At 48.7% G+C, this 18,313-nt stretch overlaps 1 protein-coding gene across 1 annotated transcript in view; it reads right to left on the reverse strand.

The window, feature by feature from the left end:
- The window catches only part of LOC144782158 (leucine-rich repeat and fibronectin type III domain-containing protein 1-like protein), a 397,349-nt gene extending 387,450 nt beyond the window's left edge, over positions 1-9,899 (reverse strand). Inside the window, exon 1 of the mRNA XM_078661335.1 lies at positions 9,762-9,899. The gene's annotated coding sequence lies outside the window, so the exon portion shown is untranslated. The remainder of the gene's footprint in view (positions 1-9,761) is intronic.
- Positions 9,900-18,313: the final 8,414 nt, after the last annotated feature.

The raw sequence follows: 18,313 nt of genomic DNA on the forward strand, positions 1-18,313 counted from the left end.
GTGAGACAGAAAAAGCAGCAGTATCGGTTGAGAGTGAGTATAAAGGGTTATGCGTGTTAGATTGCGGTGTTTTTGTATTGTATCTATGTTGTAATGTCTGGCGGAGTTGAATGTTTGTAGAGTGACTGTGGAACAGGTTGTGAGCGCGCGCAACCGGTGGAAATCTTAAGTTCAAGGAGAGCTTAAGTGGTTCGGGTGTATCGGACACCCAGAGTAATTGTCAACTAGTGTGAAGGGGGTCATGAGGTACCATTGATCACCCGAGAGACCGAGATAGGGGGAACGTAAGAGTGAGTGCGTGAGTAACGGACGCTGGTCGGAAGTTACTGTGTGTGTAAGTAACCTATCAGAGAGACGATAGACATCTCGTCAGTTGTGTTGACAATTACAGATAGACTGTGGACGTACAGTCGAGAGAAGTGACCGCTTGGTCGGAAGTAGTCATTTTTTCAGTGTATGAATGGGACGCATGCATAACCGGGAGACGAGTTGAGAAAGGAGGGGTGCTGCTGCGAAGCGGAGAAAAGAGACGTCAGGTGGTGTCGCGCAGTGATTGGCTGACCGGAGAAAGACCGCGCTGTGATAGGCCAGCTAGCGAACACGTCATACAGGGTCGCGACGTGATTGGCCAACAGGAGAAAGACCGCGCTGTGATAGGCCAAGCTAGCAAAGCCGCGACAGGATTGGTGGATTGTCATCAGGAAGTAAACAGAGTAGCGAGGCTGGATTTTGTGCGCATAATTATGAAGTGTTTTAAATGGTTGAAAGCGCTGTTTAAGAAAGAGAGGCGAGGATCGTATGAAGGGGAAGAAGCCCCGCCGGAGGGTACGCCAGCTCGTTATATGGCAGTAAATGTTGGGTTGCATACGATCCTTTGGATATCAGAGTGGAGTAAGATTACTGAAGGAAACGAGGAACTGACGTTCCCGAAGTACGGGACGTTCAGATTAGAGGTGTTACATCGATTGAAATCAGTCATGACCTCAAAGAGACCCTTGCCTAGACCAACCCAGTTTGAAGCCCTTGAAGCATGGCTTAGGGCAGCGCATGAAAGGAATATGAACAGACGACAAGAAAGGGTGAAACGCTCGGTGCAGGCTGCAGAGGTTCCAGCGTGCCAGGGCCCTTGCCATGACCTGTATCCTGGGGACTGGGTCCTGGTGAAGAAACATGTGAGAAGAAGCTGCTTGGATATTCGTTGGCGTGGGCCCTACCAGGTCATCCTGATCACAAGTACAGCTGTAAAGGTGGGAGGCCTGCCCAACTGGATACACGCGTCGCATACGAAAAGGGTTCCAGCACCTCTGGAAACAGCTCCTCTCTCGGATGGACGTCCAGCTGAGGACCAAGAAGCCATAGAGGGGGCTAGCCAAGCTGTAGAGGTGCCAGTGGAAGCAGGGAACGAGTCTGACCAAGCTGAGGACGGTCAGTACAACAGCGAAACAGAAGACGCTACAGAAGGGGAAGACAGCTGGGAGTACGAGTCTGACCCTGACAGGTCTGAAAGAGAGCGAGAACAGACCAGAAGGAGAAGGAGTAGAAGGGCACGTGGAGAAGCAAATTGGCCGCAAAGAAGAAGTTCTAGCCTGAGGTCAACTCCAGAAGCAACCCTTCCTCCGATATCAGAAGACTCAGACCCAGAAGAAGGTGCTCAGGGCGCTGAAGCACCTGACCGAAGAAGGTCAAGAAGAGTGCGTGTGCCTAACAGAAGATACTCCACACCTGAGTGGACATATCTGGCGACAAATGTCTGTGAAACCGGAGACAGGGAGGATCCGAGCGGTGGTGGTGTCCAGTTCTGAGCCCATTATCACCGTGGAAATACAACTGTTGGTACCCGGTGTCGAACAAGAAGGGTCACTAACATTCGTGCTCCCCAGACCTCCCCGCCTCAGCAAGTTAAAACACATGTTTCTTACAGAATTGAAATTCCCCGACTTTGGTACCACGATAACAGCACATGAAGAGCATACTCTTCGCATGGAAATATTGAACTATGCTATTGAAGCTGCAACCACAAATCTAATAGTCGATTGTTAAAGGACTTTGTAAATAAAGCAAGCAGAAGAAAAGAAGATTACCTAGCGCCCAGGAAGCAGAGAATTTTAGGGAACCCCTTGAGTGGATGGAGAAGGGCTAGGGTTGTCTTTTGAACTGTGAAAGGACTTTTTGCGAAAAAGGCTGTCAGCCTCCAGCTGTGTGGATTCTAAAGATAAAAAAGGATTGAAAGAGACTGTAAAGGAACGAGAGGAAAAGAACTTTTTTTGCAAAGAGAAAGGGAAAAGCTAGATTGTCTGACGAAATGGAGGCCGGCACCCCGAACCGCAGAGCTAAATGTATAATAGGTACACTAATAGTAGGAGTGATAATATTAATAGCTTTAGTGGTAACAATTTCTTATGTAAAGGGACATGAGGAAGAGGTAAAGGTAACTGATGCGAATTCTGTAGTAACACTTACACCCACTGTTGCAGGTGAGAAAAGGGAAAACACTCAAGAGAAAGCGTTATTGGCTGCAGAAGCCCGCAGGTTACATGTAGACGAGTCCCAAGGAGACTTTAGGTCAAATGCTTATGCTAAACTTTTGTATGAATACGTGGATGCCATGGAGGTTAAGGATTGCTACGTCTGCATGCAGTTGCCTGCGTCTGTAGATGAAGGAATTCGATATCATCACCTCCCTCTGACATATGGCATTACATGTAGCTTATTGCTTAGTATATTTTATGAGAGAGATAGTTTTGAATACTATTTCTCCAATTATGATTCTGTGTTGCCAGAAGTCCCGAATTATAAGCAGATGAATAAATGGGATTACTGGAAGAGTGAAGACAGATTGGCCAAATTCTTCATTCCTTGGATTACCTTAGATACTTCACATGCCCGTAGAAATAACCTGACATGTAAGGTGTCCGAAGTCGAGAAAAAGTTCATAGGGCAGGTGGATGATCGTTACAGGAGACAAAAGATTTTGAAAAAATCAGGACAAGGGAAATTAGATTGGACCGAGGAAGAGAAGTCACATAAGAGAAAGGGTAGTAGTGGTCCAATAGCGTTAGATAAAGCACAGAAAGGAAAGTTATGTCTTCACCGAGCCAAAACGTATTATGAAAATGTATACGTGGGTGAAGTTGACTGTGAACATGCTTTTAATTTAGAGTACTACACTAAGGATTTCCTGAAGGGAATGCAAGTGATTCCAAATGTGTATTTTGTATGTGGAAGAAATGCTTACGTGAGACTACCTGACAACTGGTATGGATCATGTTACTTGGCAATTGTCTTCCCCAAAATATATCATGCACAAGACTTATTGATCATTGAGGGCCAGACATCATCGAGGGGAAGGAGGGATTTAGGCGATGCAGAAATGGTTGGAGATGTCTTTGGAGCTATGTTCCCTCTTTTGGGAATAATCCTTAATGATGTTAAAATTAGACGACTGGCAACAGTTGTCGACAGGTTGTCTGCCAGCACTGCTCAGTCCTTAATGCTGGTAGAAGGAGAGATGCAATCGATAAGGGCTATGGTTCTTCAAAATCGGCTTGCATTAGATGTCTTATTAGCAAAAGAGGGCGGAGTCTGTAAGGCTTTGAAGGTTCAGGAATGTTGCACTTACGTTCCAGACCTTTCAAAGCCCCTTGAGAAAGTTATTAAGAACATAACTAATATACACAAAGAGATCGAAGACTTGAGTAGAGAAAATGTCTGGGAAAAGGTGGGCCATGGAATGAGTACAGTTGGAGGGTGGTTTTCCACCTTAGGCAAAAGCTTTATTTGGTATATCCTAAAGCCTATCATCATAATATTGATCTGTGGGATAGTATTGTGGGGATTGGTGAGGGTATTCAAATGGTACAGAGCAAGAAGGTCAGAAAGGGCCCAAAGAGAACAGTTGCAGAGATTGGCTGCCATACAAGATAATCAGTACAGGAGCCTGAGAGCTCTGGAAGCGCAGAGAATGCCAGCAATAACTGCAGTTTAAATGTTAGTGATGACCCCGAGAGGTCATCAAAGGGGGGAACTGAGAGAGCGCAAACTGATATAAATATATGAGTACATCACATTTACCTATAGAGAGCATAATTCATGAAGAGAAATGCCATGAGTGCTAATAGTATTTGAAATTATATTCTAAATGTATAGCTAATATAGAGATTTAAGTAGAAGTGGAATTAATACAGAAATGTGTGACATTATATGATTTTATTAGACGTGATTATTTTGAATCTATGTCGTGTAGCTGTTAACATATAAGATGGTCTGTGGTAAAACGCAGAACGTGGTAGGCCTCAGGGCCAGAGCTGGAGCTAAAAGGGAAGGTGTTTCTTTTCACGACACAGATTGTTTAACGTTTTGGTCATTGCATTAATGGGCCATGATTTAGAGTAATGTTTTCCAAATAATAGAATAAGAGTTTTAGCATGCTTTAATTAAATGAAGAAATAGAATGCTATAATCATAATGTGAAATATTGTAGGCCTGAAATGTTTTAGCATTGATTTACACGTACATGTCTGGGCTGAGAAATGTTGCAAGCCTTTTTAGAAGTCTATGAGAGTTGGGTTCTTGGCGGCAGATATCTGTCTGCAACAGGAAAGGGGGGATCCAATTATAAGTGAATGAATAGAGGCCTGTTCAGTAGACGGCCCAGACATGGAGGAGGGTTCTGGAATGTTTAAGGGGTATCAGCGGGCCGGAGAAGAGACTGAGAAGCAAGGTCAACTCTAACGTCTGAGGCCCAATACAAAGCATCATGGAAAAAGCCTGAAGTTGCACCACGTGAGAGGCGTTTCGCAAGGGGCGTCTCAAATGTTGTTGACTGTTTTTGTATTAGGGACAGCACCCCTGGGTGGAGTTAGAGCAGAGACCTGAGGACCCTTTAGAGAGCGGATGGGTAGGCAGTGAGGGGTCATGACTGGAGAACTTTAGGTTTTCACCAAGAGACTTAGAGTGGGTGACTTCCCTTGGGGGTCATTCATTGCTGACACCTTTGTTAGGTTGGGATTTGGTTAAGTAGGGATACCATCTAGAACAGGGTAGGGACGCCTAACCTGTGTTTGTTTTCCTCCAACCTAAATGAAGGAGAGATATGCGTCTATGCTGATAGCTTTGCTATTTTTAGAACTTGTGTTAGTGATTTCTGTTGCTCGTCTGAGGGCTTTTCGAGAGCACATGTATGTAATTGGACCTGTGTATCTCGTGAATCTCATTCTGAGATGCTTGTATTTGCAGCTCATTATATCTTTACAATAAACTTTTGAAACCTAGAAGTTGTCCGTGATCTTTGAGAGCAGAGTCCTTTCTTGGGTGAACTAATTTGTAGATAGGTGTACTGTTTCCTTCCAAGACAGGCAATAAAGGTTCAGTCGACCAAATCGAGGTTTGGATCAATAGAGATAAGTTATCGATCAAAATCTCGCCCTTTCACCTACACTGGTGGTGGGTGGATCAGCTCTTCTATTTCGAAATTCTTGCCTGTCTGGCTCAGAATTGTGTACTGTGAAGAGAGCCACAGCTGGATCTTTTAAAGCCTATCACCAATACTTGCATTGCTCTCCCCCTCCATTCTGTTAGTTCCTTTTGCGATCCATCTCCTCCTCCCAACTCTTTATGGTCTTTGCTATCCCATCCCAGCCACCCCTTTCCTGGCTTTATTTTAATTTTTGTATTTCATTTTGTATTATTTTTAAATGTAACTTATTTCTCTAGACCCCCCTACTCCTTACAGCTAATCCCTACTCACATTTCCACCCCTTCTTCCCTTCCCTCTCCTCTTGTCTGTTACTTTTCATACTTTATTTTCATTTTTTTTTTAAAGAAACTTATTTCCCTTGGGCTCCCCCAATCCTTTTTGCTGATTCCCTCTCACATTTCCACCACTCCCTCCCCTCTCGTCTGTTGCTTCCTCTGCTTTATTTTCATGTTACTTTAAAAATGTTTAATTTTTAACTGTTTTCCCAAGGGGTCCAACAGCTTTTTGCTTGACAAAACCTGTTTCAAAATGGCCACCCAAGCATGCGCATTCGTCATGATGCACTAGCGGTCAACCTGTAAAGATTTTAATTTTAAAAAAAGCATTTCACGATATGATCCTTTGATTGGTCATGAATTATTATGCACTGGCAGATATTTTTCCAATCTTAAACAATGCTTATCAAACAAGCATTAGCAATGCCAATATGTGGACTCTCGTTTTATAAATAAGAGACCTGTTGGTTTTTGCCAGAGCTTATTTGCAGAAGGTAGTCCCAGGCTACATGTGTCTTTAGTGGGCAGTTTGTGATCAAAAAATATAGCATCTAGTCAGGTGTGGGAGAATTTTGTGGATCGCTGCTGCCTGTGCAGTTATCAGCTGCCCCTAAGTATTTAGTGCTCTTCTCCTTGTGAGGATGTCACATGACTGTGACTGACGAGTCAGGATGCTCAGGGACAGCTTACTTGGTCTTTTGAGATTATAATGAATGAGAGTGCAAGAGAAGTTGGATAAGCACGTCGCATACTCCGCAGGCCACAGAAACAGGTCTCCTTTACTCATTTAGCACGCCCACTACATGCATGTGGTCAGTAGAGTATGCACTTCTCACAGGTGACCAACCATGGGTTCTCGGGCAGGAGACATCAGCACACACTTCTTCCTGTAGCCATACTTTTCTCAGGAAGATGCTGATGCCCAAGGTTGTGTATGTCATAGATTTCAGGTAAATCCTTTATACTAATGATCCTTTGATGATTCACTGGTACCCATGTATGTGACAGATCTCCATATCAGGTCTAGGTTTGCCTAATTTGAATATTTCTTTATGAAATTCAAGTCTGGTGCCCTCCAGCGCTTTATTGCAAGTCAGCAGTCATAGCAACCTTACCAGGAGAGCGATGAAATTGAGTACCACTGTCAGAACACCCCTACAGGTCTGCCAGGAGGTGCCCAGATTCCATTGACTCTGTCTGGCCCTGAAAACAAGTGAGTGAGCAAGAAAACATAAAGGACCCGAATCGCAAAGCTTCTCTGCACTCGTTGTGGAGGCCCTACAGTCGTGGTGTTGGGGCCCCCACTCATGGCGGGACCTCGGCAATGAGTAACTGTGGTATGGTGGTCACACCACGAGTGCGGGTCATGCGTCACAACTGCAGGGCCTCCGCCAAGAGGGCTGGGGGGCTTTGTGAATCGGGACCATCGAGATGTACAAAGTATACGAATTGCGATTTCCAGCTAGCGATTTTATTCAAATCGCTACTTGGAAATCTCTATTTTTTTGTATGAAACTTTTTGTTTCATACTTACGATTTCTAGTGGGTTGCAAATCGACCTACCTCATGAATAGTAATGACATAGGTTGCAGTTTGCGACTCATTAGGAATCGCAGCCACACAAGGATGTTGGCTTGCTGAGGTCAGCAGACCACCATGTCTGTGATTGGCATTGAATAAAGGTATTTTCTTTCAAGGAAAACGGATGCATTTCAACAATAAAAAATTAAACGTTTTGTTTTCATTATTTAAGAGTGGGCAGTGGTCTGTGGGACCACGGCACACTCTTGAAAAATGTTTTCCCAACATTCACAAAGGGGAAGGGGCCCCATGGGGACCCCTTCCAATTTGCAAACAAATTAACAACAAATATTAGTTGGTGGTAAAGTGTGAGTGTTTTGCAACCACATTTCAGTCACAAAACGATGTATATACAAAAGTAATGTAATGTGATGTAACCGTTTTTATAAAGCGCATGGTTACCCGGAGGCATCCCAGCGCTGCACTAGAATCAGGCTCGAGAGGGAAAAAGGAAAACAGAGGGTCACTTGGGGAAAAGGAAGGTTTTCAGGAGCTTCCGGAAACGCAAATGGCAGGGTTCCGCACGCAGTTTCGTGATTCGGTATTTGGAAGGGACGCCCTAAACACGCCCCTTCAAAATACTGAATCGCAAAACCCAAATTGCGATTAGGTAACAAGTTACTGAATCACGATTTGGGCTTTGTACATTCCAAAAAGCATTTTTCCTGTCACAAATGTACCAATTTGCCCGAAAAATGCTTCCTACATATGGCCCTTAAAAACAAAGCGAATTCCCAGATGCCGGGAGATGTGGCCTAACTGCCAGAGCTGCATACTTTGAAACTGGTGAACCAAGGTTAAGTCATAGCATTGGCTCGCCACCCTCTGATCCTGGGCAATCACTTAATCTCGCTGCGCCTTAAAAAATCTATCTAATCTTCTGTAATGTAAGCTGGTGCTCATGTAAAAGCGCTCTAATTACCCTGTGCCAAGTTCGCGCTATATAAAACTGCAAACCTAAATAAACAAACAAACACAAACCTGTGAACAGTATGTATACAGGGTTATGATACTATTGCTCAAGGATTGTCTGTGTGCAAAGGACCACACACACTGAACACCACAAATGACAAGGAAAGCTAATTGCATGACTTAAACACCAATTACAATCTTCGACCTGCCTTCAACCCTGCATCCCATCCAGGCCTCTGCACCCCTGAGTACACCTCCTAGCTTTAGTTTCATTTACACAGTGGCCCCTCCCAGGAGCGAGGCCTCTGAACACACGGCACCTGCCCCATAGCTTTCATTACACCGGCACCCCATCCCGTGAGTGAGGCCTCCGCACAGAATGTGTTCCCTAGCTATCATCACCTGCGCCCCAAGTGTGAGGTCTCAGCACTGAATATGACCCCTAGCTATTGTTACACCTGCACCTTGCTCCAGGTGCGAGGTCTCAGCACAGAATGTGTTCCCTGGGTATAATTACACCTGTACATTTAATAACCATTACACACACACACACATACCCCATCTGAGGAGGAAGGCCCCAGCGCGCCTAGAAGATGCCCCGAAGCTACCTTTACACCTGTATCTCGCTGGAAGCACGAGGGTGACTCAGCACGTTTAGTGCCGCTGTCGCTAAGGGTGGCTTCAGTGCGTTCTGGGAATCTCTTTCCCGGTGTGCTGTGGTAGGGTGTCACGCGGGGGATTCAATCCAAGACCACATTTAGGGAGCCGTATGGTATGCCTTAGTTCTCTTTAAACTTCTCCCCTGTGAACGCTTAGTCTTCGTTTTACTCATCAATCGTCTCCAACCACTGGCTGTCTTATCCCCCCCTCACACATTCTCTTCTTGCCTTGCTTCCTCCTATAGGCGCGCGACTCTCTCTCTCACCCCCTCCCTCTGTTCCATCTGTGCTTCCCTGTTCTCACCCCTCCCTCCTCGCAGGCGCTCCACTGTATCTCCGTCACTCACAGCACGGCACTATCATCTCTATATGTCACGTTCTCTCTACACCCGCCTCTTACCCTCTCCCCACCCTTTATTCTCTCTATACCCCCATGTACTTCTCACGCTAACCTCTCGTAGGTTCCTTCTTTCTTGTCTTAATCGTTTCTTCCATTCCTTTTTGATAAATCAGGCTTTTGTACTTCCGCCCTTATGCTCCCCTCGTCTTTATTAGTTCATAGCATCTTTCCTTCTTTGTTGCTCTCGCTCTCGCGTTTCCTCTTTTTTTCCTCTCTACTTGAGATGTTCTCCACATTTCTTCCCTGTTGTAGTTTTTTCCCCATTCCTTCCCGCCCATCTCCTCTCCTCTCTCTCCTTTTTGTATGCGTCTCTCCACCCTTTCCTTCCCCGTTCCCACCTTGTTCCTTTTTCCCAGTCGCTCCATACCTCCCCCTACCTCCCCAGCACAGACGTCCTCACCTGCGGCTGCCCCGCCCCTCACAGATACGCACAGCGTCGACGCGACAGCGGACCGTACCTGCCGCAGGACGTCCCGGGTGTTGTCAGAGTTCACATTGCTGCGGGCCCGTCAGACTGCGCTGCACCAGAAGCCACCATCCTCCCGTTTCACCCGAGGGCCGGGCCAGGTGCTCACTGACGGCGACCCCGCTCAGGCTTCCATCCTTGGCTTGGCGGGACATAACGCCTCATCTCCTCCCGATGGGACCAAGCCCTCCTCCGGCTCACAGCACATAGCGGCTCCGCTCCGGCGCCAAGCCCCGGTGCTCTCTGGGGCAAAGAACCAGCCCTTTGCAAGGGACCTTTTCTGCGGCAGAACCCCTCATTTTCTGGGGTGCGAAGTCATCTCAATGTGTTCCAGCGGTGTTTTTTTTGTAACTAAATCCATTTGTAGCCAAGAATGAATGAATGCATGAATAAAGGATGACGTTTATTTAGAAATGGGTCGCGTCTAGGCGCTGCCTGGGACCGCAGAATCAGATGGGTCTGTTTCAGTGCGGATCTCTCCCCCCGCCCGCTCTACGGGGGTGTCCCCCACACACCGCACCCGGCAGAGCTTGGAACATGCAAATAGGAGGTGTTATGGCTGCATGGGGGACCGGGGACAGGCTCAGATAAACAGAGGCGACATCGAGGGTGGGAGTGAAATTGTGAATTTTGGAGGCGAGTGCCGAAATCCAAGACACGCACCAGAAAGGGAGCAGCCTTGGGGGCTGTGGGGGCAGGTGTCAGTGACACGCAGAGGTGGGGTGTCCCAGAAGAGTACGATCACAGCAGCTCCAGACAGATAAGAGACGAGGGGGTCTCAGGAGAGAGTGCCGAAGGAGAGAACGTGTGTTTCCGCAGGCAGCGTGAAGGGAAGGGGATTTTGGGAAGCTCAGAGAAGGAAACGAGACAGCGAGTGAACGCCTACGGGATGAGGAGAAGCGCCAAGAGGCGCCCTGCGGGGTAGTGGGCGCTATATAAATGCCATCAGCCAATCAAGGTTTTCTCTCATGGGACTCTTGTGAGGCAAGGAGGGGCACCATCTGGGTTGATAGAGAGTGGGGGGAAAAGGAGTGGCCCCAACATGGAGTAGAACGAATTTTGGGTACCAACCACGTTTGAGAGCGTCGGATACAATGAAGAATTTTAGCAGGGTGCAGCGGGCAGGTGTGAGGAAGGAGGCGAGACTCCACCTGTGAGGTACCTGCTGGTCTAGAAATAGAGAGGGGCAAGGGGCGTTGGGACTCGTGAGATCCTCAAAGAGGGAGGGGGAGCTGGGCCTCTGCTGGGGCGAGTAAGGGACACAGAAGGTCAATTGTCGTTTTGGTGTAAGGGGCAATCAGTCGACGGGAGGGCAGAATATGATGCATGCGGGCAAGGGGGGGGGGGGCTCCTGCCCACAAGAAGGGGCGCGAGATGAGTGAGTGCGAGTGGTGGGCAAAGACGGTCTGCAACACACTGTAACGAGAGGGAGAGGGGGGCACTGGATGTTCCACCTTGCCAGCCCCCTCTAGTCAGTCATTCACACTAGTAACCCGTGCAGGCTCCCGCGCCGTTCCCCGAGGTAAATCCGAGGCTGTGGCGCACGCAGGACCCCGGCTCATCTGGTCGTGTATTATCAGGAGGCAGAAAGGTGACGGGTCCGCACAAGCAGTGATCGGGGGTCAGACGGGGGCTCTGTTGGTAACCCAGCCCGTCCCTTGCAGGCAGGAAAAACAGCTGGCTGGATAGCTCAGTGGGATAACGCCCTCGCGAGAGATACCCCCATTCTAATCATCCACGGTTCCCGACTTTGAATCTGGGTGGGGCAAACTCAGCTGTTACTCCTTCACAGGTCGATAAGCCAAGTTTAGAGTCGAGTGAATATAACTCCCGTTATTTGAAAGCATCAATTCATAATCTTGTTTGTTAAACGTGGTACATGAAAGACCCTTCTATTAGCAGGAACTTGTAGGCGTTAATAAAACATGAACAGCAGGGCAGCGGTTTCTTGGCGCATCCATTCTACCCAGGTGAAGGTGGCACTACTTCCTTCAGGTGTGGGAATCCTTCTATTCTTTCGCAATCTGAAGCCAAAGAGTACCATCCACCATAAAGCCCCCCGAGATCCTGGTGGCGCCGGGAAGCCCCCAACTGCAGCGGAGAAGGATTCTGTACAAAGTCCAAATTTAATGAACGAGGGCGGGTTGCGGATTCCGGTGCATTTCTGACAGCCACGAGCATCACATGGACTCCTTGGCAGCAGGATAGGCGTGCCGGCGTATCCTAGCGCGGGAGGGGAGGGTGAGCTCTGGTGGGAGGGGACAGATTTGGTGGTGGCCCCCCCGCTGCCGCTGGCTCCTCGCCGAGCTGCCCTGCTCCGCTCCTGTACAGTTAGCAGCCTGGGTCAGACAGACAGGAGGAGGATGCTGAGCTCGGGCGCCCGCTGCTGAGGGAGGAGGTGGGCGGGGCTGCTGCTCTCTGCGCATGCATATTCATGAGAGGCACAAGCATCAGCTGGCCGCACTCTTAAAGCTGCAGCTGGGATTGCCTTGCTCAGCAGCCTGGCACAGGGGACAGCTCGGCCATGTTGTGGGGTGGTCAACATCCAATGCGCCCAGTAGGGGGAAATTCCTGGAGAGCTGCACGCAGGGTGGGGGGCAGAAAAGGGCCTCACGTCAGCCAAACCATCGCGTTTATTACAGTGCCTGAATCTCAGCATATTCTCAAGGTTTAACAGGACTTCATCCTCATTTTTTAATCTCATCTGAATTTTTGGTATTTTGGAATTTTTGGTATTTTGAACCCTTGTCTCTGCCACTTGTCCGAGTGAAAGTTAGCAGTGGGCAGTTTTCGACCGGGGACGCAGTAGCACAACTGGAAAGGGCGTGGCCCCGTTTCACCTGTGTCACTCGGTCGGTGTATATCCTGCCTTTCAGCCCAACAACACTTTTCATGCTGATAATTTTAAACCAACACTAACAGAAGCACTAGGGCTTTAAGTGGGAATGGAAAAAAGTGGGAGGTCTCGGAAAGGGGGCGTGGCCCGTGTAATTAAGGACATGGCTTAAAAACAGAAACTGCATTTCTGTGATTCCCATAGTGTGCCACACGAGTGCTATTGTGGTTCCTCTCTGCGCTTTCTGTTATTGCGTCCAGATATATAACACAACAACTAATATGCACCTAAAACCAGTCAAGACTTTTGGCTTTGTAAATGATTGTCAGTTGTTCAAGATGAATGAATAACAAGAATGATTTTGTTCTAAATATTATTAAAAATGTTTAAATTCTGAAATTGTGAGTCTGTTAATTAAATATTACTTAGTCCTGTGGAAGGAATAGTAGCCTTCAGCCTCTCTGTTTTAGGCATGTACACCTTTTTTTCTCCACATCTCTTTCATCTGCATAGCTTACCAGCCACGGCCCGTGGAGGGAGTTGCGGTGAGGCAGAGAGGCAGGCGGGGGAGGGTTCTAAATCCCGGCATATGGATAATTTAAGGTAAGTGTTGTGTTCTAGTGTATTTACGCCTGTGGCGCAACAGGCGTGCGGCGTAGCCCCACGTGACTAGAAACAATAAAAGGGGTCCCAGCACGCACGTACGCGAGTTGGCTACGTCATGCAGACCCAGTAACAGCAACCTGGTGTCCGAGTCTTATTGCCAGTCCCCACGTGCTAGGCCCTGTGATACTAGAGCCCCCTGTGTGTTGCCCCTCACACATCCTGACAACAGCCACCTCCACGACACAACAGCTGGTGACGAGGGTGGGCGTACCCTCGCTGTGTGCCGTGTTCCATCCATTGGGGCGGCCGCGAGCTCTGTCATCCGCTCGCGGCGCTCGTGCCCTACGGACCCGCACGCTGTGCGGCAACATCTCAGGGGATCTGACCTGGTGGTTCCGGTGGTGGCGTCGGTGCCAGGTGAGCCGCTGTGCCCCGCGCCCCACTCCGGCCGTGTTCGGCTGCTCCGACCCGCTGTCCGACCCATCGTGGGCGGGGCCCCCACAGGGAGTGGCATTCACAGCCGCGATCCGCGGTACGGGCGAAACGCGTTCCAAGCCCCGGGCAGCGATCATATCACGCTGCCGGGTGAAGCCGCGTGTGAGGATCTGCAACTCTACCAGGCCCCAGCCACGCCCCCTTATTGCCGAGCACGCTGCTGGGGAAAGAAATCAGGCAGTATCACACCCCAGGCCCGGAGACAGGGGGAGGAGAGCATGTCAGACAGCCCAGGCAGCCGGAGAGCTGGTGAAATCCCTGGGAGGCAGCCCAACATTCCCAAACTACCTGGGAGGAGCCCCACGTGGTGGGTGGAGGCTCAGAAGTGCATACACACCCAGAGGGTGAGAGGACAGAAGGCCAACCATAAAGCACTGCACGAACCTGGGAGGGGTAATCCACACACAGTCCCAGGGGGTCACAAGTACTCACGCCCAGTGGCCTCAAGCAGTCAACAAGCATTGGCACATCCAACTCACAGCATAACTGGCTACTCTCAAGAGCCAATCGACCGAGTATCCACACTGCGAACATGGCTACGAGACCCCCAATTGAACCATTCCTGGTGGAAGGCTCACCATCGTCATTGGCCCCGAAGTGGAAGGACTGGGTAGACCGACTACTAATATTCTTTGAGGCCACCAAAGTACACAAAGATCAAAAACGCGCCATGGTCCTTCACTTAGGGGGAAAGGATGTTCATAATATCGCCAAGACCTTAGTGGAAGTTCCGCCGAAAAATCACCACTCACTCATAAATGCCCTGAATGCGTATTTCGAGCCCATGGCCAATCAGGACTATGAGAGGTTCATATTCAGGCAAGCCAGACAACTGCCCGAGGAGTCTCTGGACACGTACCACGCCCGGCTGAAGAATCTAGCATCCACATGTGGATTCACGGACGCCTCTGAGGAGATACGAGGACAGATCATCCAAGAATGCGCGTCTGCCAAACTCAGGGAACGAATTTTAGAAGAGTCCGGCAAACCACTGGCGGACATCCTGACCCTAGGGCGCACCAAAGAACTGTCAAAGGTCCGAGCGGCCCATATGGAGGCTGCTCTCCAAGCGCCGGTGAAGGCTGAACCCGTCAACAAAGTGACGGTGAAGTCCGACGAAATGGAACAAGAGAAACCCGGGGGCTGCATCGCCAAATACATGCGGATACTGCGGGGGATCACCTCATCCCGCAGCGGAATGTCCAGCAAAAGGGAAACGGTGCTCAGGGTGTGGGCGCTTCAACCATTTTGAGAAGGTCTGCCGCTCTAAGAAATTTTGAAAACCTCGACAAGTAGTGAATGCAGTGCCGGAAGGTGACCCAGGCCAAAGCGACATGGATGATGAGGAGGAGGAGGAAAGGACAGTGCACAAGGTACACATGATTGGCACAGCCATCCGCCAGTCTAGGCGGCTACCTCAGTGCGGCATCCGAGTTGGCGAACAGGAACTCATGGCCGTGGTAGACACAGGAGCGACCATTAATCTCATGGCTGCTGCTCTTCACCAAACAATGGACCCGCCTCCAGTGCTGAGTCCGTCACCCATCACCGTATTCGCCTATGGACAGGACACACCTCTCAAGATTCGAGGGAAGTTCAAGACCTCCATCTCGCATGGAGGTAGATCCATCACCGCCAACGTCTTCGTGTCAGAGGATGGGCAGGGCATGCTTTTGGGATGCCGAGCAGCGGAAGACCTGGGAGTCGTTACTTTCGCTTTTCGTATGCACCAGGAATCCATCCTGCAACTCATAACCGAATTCTCAGATGTGTTCAAGGGCATCGTGAGGTTCACGGGGAAGAAAGTACACCTCCACATCGACCAAACTGTCCAGCCAGTGGCCCTAAGGCATTGTCGCATTGCGTTCCATCTAAGGCCGCTAGTCGAAAAAGAACTTAAGAAGCTGGAAGCAGCTGGAATAATAGAAAAAGTGACCGGCCCCACGCCCTGGGTCTCCCCCATTGTTGTCACGAGAAAACCTAAGCAGCTAGGAGCCGTAAGGATCTGTGTTGACATGCGACTTCCCAACGTCGCCATCAAGCGGGAGCGCCATATAACACCGACTATCGATGACCTCATAGGAGAAATGGCAGGAGCCAGCTGGTTCTCCAAACTAGATCTGCGGTCCGACTACCACCAACTGGTACTTGATGAAGAGTCACGCAACATTACGACCTTCTCAACCCATGTGGGCCTCCGAAGGGTCACTCGTCTCGGTTTTGGCGTATCCAGTGCAGCAGAAGTATTTCAAAACGTTATACAAGAGCTAATCGCTGACATAGCTGGCGTGATTAATGTCAGTGATGACATCATGATACACGCTCGAACCATCCCGGAGCACAACAACCGACTGGCTCAAGTATTTCGTAGACTGAGGGAAGCTGGCCTCACCCTGTATAGGGAGAAATGCGAGTTCTTGAACCGAAAACTACAATTTTTCGTATACACCTTTTCAGCCGAGGGTGTCAACCCGGATCCAGACAAGGTAAAAGACATCAAAGAAGCCGCACCTCCCACCACAGTCACAGAAGTCCAGAGTTTCCTTGGAATGGTGAATTACTGTGGGAGATTCATCCATGACCTTGCAAACCTAACATTACCACTGAGAGAACTCACTAAAGACGCCACGCTCTGGAGATGGTGTCCTGCGCAAGCTAAAGCGTTCCGAGACATCAAGGGAGTGTTGTCAGATGCCACGACTCTGGCATTCTTTGACCCCAGGAAGTTAACACTAGTGGCTGTAGATGCTGGTCGGTGGGCCTCGGAGCTGTTCTGATGCAAAGGTTGAGAGCGGATGAAGACTGGACTCCGGTGGCGTTCGCCAGCCGCTCCCTCACGGAAACTGAACAAAGATACTCCCAGATCGAGAAAGAGGCGATAGCCATTCATTGGGGGTGCCGACACTTCCACCTGTATGTATATGGGAAACCATTCGTAGTGGCCACGGATCACAAGCCATTGGTTGCCCTGTTCTCGGGGACATCCACGAAGCCCCCACCCCGCATCGAGAAATGGATGCTCCAACTCCAAGCCTATAACTGCCGAGTGGAGTACCAGCCCGGGTCCAGAAACCCGGCGGATTACCTATCACGACACCCGCAGGCTGCCACTCGAGAGGAAATGGAGGATGCAGCAGACACCGAAGCATACGTGAGATGTGTCACAGCTCGATCTTGTCCCATGCCAATGTCTCTGGAGGTCATCGCAGAAGCAACCCAGAAGGATGAGTGCCTGCAAAGAGCCAGAATGGCGCTTCAGAGCGGAAATTGGCACAAGGCCAAAGAAGACTGGAAAATACTGACCCCTGAGGCACAACGGGTCATGGACAGTCTTCACCATGTAAGAGAAGAACTTAATGAAGATGACACGGGATGTCTGCTGCGAGGTCACCGGCAGGTGATACCATCATCCTTAACTGCTCAAGTAGTGCAATTAGCCCATGTGGGCTGTGGTAAATGAATGATGCAGAGTCCACTTGATTAGTTAAGATCCTTTATTGCTAGTTCCTTCTAGGTTATATAGACAGGTTAAGATAGTAAGTAAACCCCACCAGGAGCTCGCTGTTGGCAGCTCAGCCTCAGATGACCAACTGCCACAGTCAGTAATAGAAAGGCACAGTGAGCTAGAGGGACACTCTGGCATTCTATGATGTCATATACATCATGGTACAGTCTAGCCAGAGAAGAACAGTGAAGAGGACATTTACTACACATCCTCTCTCTTTATGGAGTAACAGCAGAACAAAGGAATAATCAGCTACAATATCTTAAATGCCCCAATCAGCAGGGAAGTACACAAATAGGAAAAACCAAAAGTAGTAGTGCACAACAAGTGATGACTTTAGCATGGGGTATCATTAGCTGAGAAAAGAACAAAGAATTAACATTATGACATTATATGTCACATCCCTCTCCCTTAATGAAAGAGTAAGGTTTTGAAACAAAACTAAGACTGATAGTTAAGTTATTTGCTGACACTCATAAGTAGACTGGGAGAGATAGAATGGGTTAGAACTCTCTTAAGGTAAAACTAGAGAGTAAATCTTTATGAACTACATTTGATGAAGATATGCCGACTCAAAACATTTTTATGATAAAAAGACAACTTAAATCTTACCTAAATGAAGCCCTGGCCAGTAGCTACAAGAAGGTAGACTCAGACAAAAATATAGAGTACAAACATTCTCCACCAAAACAGGGAACAGCGCATCATTAGGAGAATGGACTACTGCCAGACACTGAACCTTCCTTGAAAAGGGTAGACTGCTGAGCAGCATGGGCCTTGACTACCCCCAAAAAAAAACGCATAACCTTCCTTGATTAGGGTACACCGCAGAGTAAGCAAAATATTTCTGGGAAATGGGACATGGACTACCCATTAAAACTTAACCTCAAAGGGTACAACGCAGGACAATAAAGTTGGAAATAGGTATGGGGAATGGACTACCCGCAAGAATCCAACTTGCCCTGAAAAGAGTAAACCGCAGGATAATGATAAAGATCTTGGGACATACTATGGGCATGGACTACCCACACACACTAACATCCCTAGAAATGGGTACAACCATGGGCATGGACTACCCACAAACAGCAACATCCCCAGAAGA

The sequence above is a fragment of the Lissotriton helveticus genome, chromosome 9 (genome assembly GCF_964261635.1).
Source record: "Lissotriton helveticus chromosome 9, aLisHel1.1, whole genome shotgun sequence".
Taxonomy (NCBI): Eukaryota; Metazoa; Chordata; class Amphibia; order Caudata; family Salamandridae; genus Lissotriton; species Lissotriton helveticus.